This window comes from Mesocricetus auratus, unplaced genomic scaffold (genome assembly GCF_017639785.1).
Source record: "Mesocricetus auratus isolate SY011 unplaced genomic scaffold, BCM_Maur_2.0 Super-Scaffold_100020, whole genome shotgun sequence".
Lineage (NCBI taxonomy): Eukaryota > Metazoa > Chordata > Mammalia > Rodentia > Cricetidae > Mesocricetus > Mesocricetus auratus.
In genome coordinates, this window is record NW_024429201.1 from 14,654,542 (window position 1) to 14,662,225 (window position 7,684).

General features: G+C 45.4%; 1 long non-coding RNA gene across 1 annotated transcript; it reads left to right on the forward strand.

The window, feature by feature from the left end:
- The first annotated feature begins 1,390 nt into the window (after positions 1–1,390).
- Positions 1,391–6,760, forward strand: LOC121133196. The gene is made up of 2 exons (XR_005869976.1): positions 1,391–1,740; positions 6,446–6,760. It is a non-coding gene; the product is annotated as an uncharacterized LOC121133196 (long non-coding RNA).
- The last annotated feature ends 924 nt before the right edge of the window (positions 6,761–7,684 follow it).

Consider the following 7,684-nt stretch of genomic DNA (forward strand, 5'->3'; position numbering starts at 1 on the left):
TTTGTTTGTTTTAACAATCTTGTTAGGTAGCCCGGGATTTCACTTGAAACTCATGATCCTCCTGCCTCAGTGTGGGAACACACTGGGATCATAGCCCTGCTACACCGTGCCGGACTTCTGCTAGACCAGCAGTGCTCAACCTGTGGGCAGTGACCCACTGGGGGTGTCAAATGACCCTGTCACAGGGGTCACCTGAGACCACTGGAAAACACAGATTATGTTTATATTATGGTTCATAACAGTAGGGAAAATGCAGTTATGAAGTAACAATGAAATTAACAATGGCACCACAACATGAAGAACTGTATTAAAGGGTCGTAGTATTAGGAAGGCTGAAAACCACTGTTCTAGACTTTCTCTTTGGACGTCCTGTGGTTCACCAAACTCAACATTTAAAAATGTTTATTATTGTTATTATTGTTGTTGTTATTTGTGCATGTATGATGGAAAGGGGCACCTGTGTGCCTTCCTGTGCACGTGGAGGACAAAGGACAACTTAATGAGGTTGGTTCTTCCTTCTACCTCTACATAAGTTCTGGGCATTGAACTCAGGTCCTTGGCTTTCACAGTAAGCGTCTTTACCAGGGGAGCAATGCCACCAGCTCCAAACTCAGTACTTATAGTACAGGGGTTATTCATTTCTGTTTCTTAGCAAAGTTCTTTATAAAGCATCCAGGTAAAACAACAGGGGTGGCTAAGATCTCTGAGATCAGGATGGTTGAGACAGGAAAGCATGTATATATGATATATGCTTTATATATATAATAAAATCTTTGGGGAAGTCTCAATTGAGGACAAGGAAACTAGAAGTCAATACAAGGGGACCATCTAAGACATAAGAGAATGGATAAGCCATCTTTGTATGAAATCACAAAAATGTCATTGGGTTTAAAGCAGAAAATGTCATCAAAAATACACTTTGAAGGCAATATAGTTTTATCTTTTGTGATCTCTGTCTGGGGAAAAATAATCCAGATGTACGGGATAAAGCAAGGTAAAACCATGCTAAAATCTTCCCAAGAGCTCAATTAGTTCACTGTCCTGAACAAAAATTAAAGCTTTTCAAAGAGGTAGCTAAGCATAAGCAAGCAATCATGTGAAGGAGGGCCAGTGCGCCCGAGTCAGGAAGCATGTGAATGCAACTTAGCTGGTGCTCTGGGCCTTGCAGACACCCTCCCTCCCTCCCCCTCCCCCCTCCCTCCCTCCCTCCCTCCCTCTCTGTCTTTATCTCTTTCTCTCTGTCTCCCTCCCTCCCTCTCTCCCTCCCTCTCTGTCTTTATCTCTTTCTCTCTGTCTCCTTCCCTCCCTCTCTCCCTCCCTTCCTCCCATCCCCCCTCCCTCTCTGTCTTTATCTCTCTCTGTCTCCTTCTCTCTCTCCCTCCCTCCCCCACTCTCTCTCCATCTCACTCCTCTTTCAAGCATGCATGTTGCTTCCCCCCAGCCCCACCTTTTTTCCTGAGGCAAGGTCTTACTCTCTAGATCTTCTTGCCTCAGTTAACAGCATGCTGGGATTATAGGCATGTGCCACCTTGCCCAGCTAGGATTCCCACTCTTGAAGGCTGCATCGACTTTTTGGCTTGATCCCTGTATTGAAAGGTGGGAACTGATGTGGGTTTGCTTTTGTTTCCTAGGTTTGATGTTTCCAGAGTGCTGACTGGCACTGGCACCAGGGGAACTAACTCTCTAGTCTGCAGTAAAGCCGGTGATCCATGATCCTCCCAGACAGGAAGGCTGAAGAAGGTTGTTCTGTGGCTAGGTTCAGACTAGAACAACTGTACAGTCAATGGGCCCATCTTGGGGACTTTGGCTTTCAAATGGCAAGAGCAGTTCAGACTAAACTAGAGGTTATTTTATAAGGACCATCAAAATCCTCATTTGCATGTGTGAAATTCCTGTGGGGAGGCTGGTTTTCTTGAATCAAGCTGTTTGGGCCAGATGACAAGAGGGAGTATGGCTAACATCAGCCAGTTTGAAGCCCTTGGTCAGCCCTTCCTTCCCCAAGCCCAGGCACAAGCTAAGTGTCTGAGTTTTAGCACAAAGGGTCCCAGCTACTAACACCCCCGTAGGAGGCTGTTGACTTTCCAGCTAACAGGAGAACCCCAAGTTTGCTTAGCACAAATGAGCACACTAAACCTTTGCATTCATCATCTGTTTGGATCCTCAAGAGTCAGGCAAGGATGCTTGGTGGTGACGTTATTTATTTATTTGTTCTTTATTTTTGGACAAGGTCTCACTATGTAGCTCAGGCTGGCCTCAAACAGACAATTCTCCTGTCACAGCCTCCCTCTTTCTGGGATTATAAGCAAGTATAACTATGCCCATATACTTTTTATTTACGTTATCTTCACATTTATTTATTTATTTGTGATATTTATTTGTTCTGAGGTTGAACCCAGAATCTCAGCAGTACTAGATAAGCCCTTTACCACTGAGCTGTATCCCCAGCCCTACAGTGTCCCTATGTTTTAATCCTTGTTTTTCTTATGTCAGTGTGGGTGTGGGGGGATGGGGTGTTGAGCATGCCATGGGTTATGCGGACGACTCCCAGGAGTCAGTTCTCTGCCTCCACCATGGGGTCTGGAGATGAAACTAGATTTGCACAGCACATGCTTTTGCCCACCCGGCCCTCTCACCAGCTCTGTTCCTATGTCTTCAAGAAGAAAGCCTAAACTTAGGCTAACGCTAACTGAGCCTACAGTTCAGGTGAATACATACCCGGTCACACAAGTAGTGTTAGGGCTAAGTTTGAAGTGTCAGCCCAGGGGTCCATGCTCTGACGATTCTTCACAGCTGACAGCACTGTCCTGGGGTGGGGGGAGGGTTATGGAATCTTTAGGACATGGACCCTAGCTGGCAGGAGTAGTTCACTATGGGCAGACCTTGAAAGTTGTACCTGCTTATTCCCTGGAACCTGCCTCTATAGTGAACCAGGATATGATGAACCCCAGCCACACGTTCTAGCCACCATGAACTGAACGCAAATAGTTCACCCTCTACTCCCAGCCTTCACAGGTCTTCTACCTGATGCCATATTGTTTCATTGTTCAGAAAATGGGCTCAGTCTCTAGCTATCAGCATCAGTAGTGACTGGTGCCCAAACCCAAAAGGGTTGTATGAATCAGATTAAGTCATGAGTTTGGTCAGAAATCAGTCACCCATGGAGCTGGCCACATTAAAGCACTTGGCACTCAAGAAGCAGGACTGAAGTTCAGATCCTTGAAGCCACACAGATGCTGGCAGCTTGAGCCTGATAAGGCAGAGTGAGCTAGCTAGTGAGATGAGGTGACCTTTGGGTTTGACTGAGAAACCCTGCCTTCAAGAAGAAGGTGGAAGAGAGACAGAAAGAAAGTTTTAGACATCAAATTTGGGCCCTCATATGAACACTCACACATGTCACATACATGTGTGCCACACACATGAAAATGCACATGCATACACACATACCCCATACTTACACACATAACACACTCACACAAATGAAAAGAAATGGGGGAAAAATTCTGTTACCCATGTCAGTTTGGTCTTATGATGGTGAGAGCTGACACCGCTGTATAGTCCTTTTATTCCTACAAAGCCTGGGTCATGTAGCTCTACCCTAACTCTGTTTCCTAGGAACATCATTTATTTTATTCCAGCTGCTCTGAAATTCAGAACTCTCCACTCCCCCCACTTTCCTTAGTGGAAAGTAAAGCAAGTCGTAAGCAAGCTGCTACTTGCTAAAGTCGGGCTATGAGGGACAGGTGCCCTGTGTGAAGAAATTAGGCCAAGTGCTGTTCAGCCTAGAGACTCAGTTCTGAGTCATCAGGACTCACTGGTCTTGGAGATGTATAAGACGCAGGTCCTGGTGTCCCTTCGAGGGAAGGTTGCAGCACAGTAGTTAGAAGTTTCCCAGCTTGTCTGTCCAGACAGTCTTACACATATGGAGCGGCGTGTCCTGTACTCATCATCTGGACAGCAGTCTGGCAAACGCTGGCCAAAGTGGTTTATAACATCTGGATAACTGCTTCCAGATGTGGCCTTTCCCTGAAATGCTTGATTAAAAGTTTCACACTCAGCATCTTGCAATAGACTGACATATTCAGAGAGTGTCTATTGTCTGGTCCCAAGGGTAAAGCAGCTGGACCTCTTCAAAGATGAGAGGTACGACCGTTTTCTAGATCTAAACGGTACCAAAGGGCTGTGTGGCCAGGCTCCTGTTGACTCCTTGTGACCGACCATCCAGCAAATGGAGCCAAGGCAAGAGCTGGACAGAGCAGAAGCTGTGGGACAGACGCCACTGATCACCGGCAGTCTTCAGAGAGCTACTGTCCCCTTAGGAGCCGCCTCGGCCTCTGTGTAAGATGAGGAAGGCAATGCACACTGAGAGGCGGCACCAGGAAGGCAGCCCTTTCATTTTTAATTGCTGGTTGGGGTCAGTTAACAAAGCGCATTGTTGTACTTACTGCTGACTGCCATCAGTGCACAGGCCTGTCCTCTCCTTTCAGTCTCCGGACAAAATGTGTGTTGAGAATGGCATGCATTATTTAGTGTGTATATGTGCATGTTGTCGGAGGACGACTTTTAGGGGCTGCTGTTTTCCTTCTCCTGTGTGGGTCCTGAGGATTAATCTCAGGTAGCCAGGCTTGTCGGCAGGAGCCTTAGTTATCTGATGAGTTAGTCCACTGACCTAACGACTGCATCTTAAAAACACAAACAGTAATACAGGCTTATGACAAGTTCCTCTGAAGAGGACCTCAGACAATTTCCCATGGATTGAGAACAACTCTGAGTCCATCTCCTCACAGATCCAGGAAAACCCTGAGCTCCCACATCTTCCATAGCAAAGCATCCCAGTGGTCCAGGTTCAAGTCTGACAAGGAGACAGACATGACAGTCAGTGACACTTTAAATCTTGGTTTGGATACTTACTTTAGACATTCATTCTGCAACATTTCCCCCATTACTTTGGAAGTTATTATCAACTTAAATAATTTATTTATAACTTATGGGGCATCTACAAATATGCCAGGACAGTTATATACACTTTACATGTGCAACTACTGTGCGATCCTCTTTACAATCTGCTAGCAAGACAGGAACCATTATTATCTTTACTTGGGGGGACAATAAAATTGTAGCTCGGAGCTAAATAGTCAACCACACATCTTAAAATCAACCTGGGCAGACCTAGCATATGACCAATCACAATCAGTCTACCTCCAAAGGTGTCTCCCAGCAACAGCCATGCTATTTCACCTTAAAATTCAATGTACCAAAAAAAAGTCATGAAAATGATTTTTCTGCTCCTCACTCCTGATAGTTACGCCCAGGATGTCCCTCGTTTACTGTGTTCATAACCAAGTCTCTCTCCACTGTACCTCATGGCCCCTAGAACACTTCATCTCCTGCTCCTGATAGCTGGACAGGTGTTCAGCACAATGGCTACCCCCACCCCCGTCTGCTTCTCCTTGCTTGGTGGGGCCCCGACCCGTCATGGGCGGCTGCTTCCCACATGTGTTTGCAGACCCATTGATGAGAAATGGCAGGAGCAGGTATTAAAGGTGGAGGCTCTGGCTTATTGCTCCAAATGTATTAAAAACCATTCCCAGACTCCACATAAAGAGTTTTACACACACAGCACACATGATACAAGGGAGACAGGGAAGCAGACGTGGGGCTAACCACAGCGAGACAAGTAACCACAACAGAAGTCTGGGGAGACAGGCGCAGGGAAAGCTACGTTTACAGACTGGGTGATGGATCTCCTCTTCAGCAGACAGACAGACAGCTAGAGGTACTCAGTTTTATAAAACGTTGACAGAAAGCACTCCAGACATCCAGGCCTCCTCTCCTCTAATTCTGCTGTCCAGAGCTGACTCAGCCCTGTCTGCTCCCCTTCACGGGAGGGGAGTTATTCCATGCACTCCTGCTAATTGTTCACAACCCTCTCCTCTCATTTCTCACAGGTCGTTTAAATGTCTACTTGTCTGGGTTAGAACTAGGGTGGGATGTTGAATTCCCTTCTGTAGTCCTCCTCAGTGATGGGTTTCTCATACCCAGGGTATTGTTTGTGGGGAAAGTCTTTCAGTTTAAACTATGTGGAGATGTGTTTCCTAGGCTCTGAAAGAAGGGACTTGCCATTTATTCAGTATGGAGAAAGTGCTGAATAATTTCCACAGGCCATCTCTTTGCACCTTCTGGTAATCCTGGGATAGCTACAGTATTCCTGCCTTGTCCACAGGGGATGCATCAATTCTCTCAATGGACATCTGACACTTGGAGAGAACCAAATCCTTTACATACTGTTTACCTACACATAGACACCTATAAGAAAGTTTAACTTATCAGTTAGGCAGAGTATGATAGCAACAACAGTAATCACTATAAAATATAATGATGTACTATAATAATAGTTTGGAATTTATGTGTTGTACCTGACTGGAACTTTCTAATTTAACATTTTCAGACATGATTGGCTACAGATCAGTAAAACTGTGGGGGAATCCATTGGATAAGGAATACTACTGTGTTTGCCCTGTTGCACAGATCCTTGTCACACAAGAAATGCATGGAGAAGATGAAGAAAGGAAGAGAACAACATCCAGGTTGCAGTCTGATCTCCTCAGTGTACACACACCAGCGTGGCATGGTGTGTGGAGTTGCTCCTGGCCCCTGAGAAACTCCTGGGTATTATCATCATGCAGCTATGAAATCCGTGAAAGATGTTTACTTCTGTGTATTTCTGCTTATCTTGTTGATAAATGTGAGGAATGTGCAAATACATTTGAGTGGATGGGGTTGTTTCTACATAAGGGCATCCTTCTTATAACTTTTGATGGTTATTTCAACGATGGGGTTATTTCTACATAGGGGCATTCTTCCTATAACTTTCAATGATTATCGTCTGTTTTCAAACCTAGGTGGTTTGTGTGTGGGCAGAGTACTGGGACTCAAATCCAAGGCCTATATGCTAGGAAAGTGCTCTGCTCCAAACAGCTTTCTCTACCATGTAAGAAGTTATTATTTGTAAGTTAGACTCTCCAAGAGTCTAGTTCTCAACTAGTCCATCAGCACTGAACGCCTGTTCATCACCACCAAGCTCTGAAAACCGCACATAAATGCCGTTAGCCTTTCTTGAGAGAGGGCCAGGCTGAAGTAGACAGAGTAGCTTTTCTACTTTAGTTCACAGAGGTTTTCTTATAACACGCTTCCTTTAGCTGGGAGTGGTGTATGTGCCGACAATCCAGCCCATGGGAAGCTGAGGTTAGAGGGTTGAGAGTTCAATGCCAGAATGAGATACACAATGAGATCCTATCTCAAAACACAAAACCAACAACAACAACAACAAAATTGGCATTTCAGTTGTCTGTTGCTCCATAAGTAACCACACGCAAGCCTAGTGGTTTACAACGGCAAGTTAATGTTGACCTCTGTGGGTCTGGGACCCAGACACATGGTTCTCTTCAGCATTGCTTTTCCATGTAGCCATCTTGGGCTTCCTCATAGCATGGCAGTATCAGGATATTATGATTTCTTATATTGTGACTGGATTTCTCTAGAGTGAGCAACCATCAAAGAGGGTCAAATGGTTCAATAGGTTAAAGCACTTGCTGCCAAACCTGATAGTCTGTTTGAGTCCCAGGAACACATGGTGGAAGGAAAGAATCAGCTCTCACAAGGTGTCCTCTGACCTCTACATGGACCA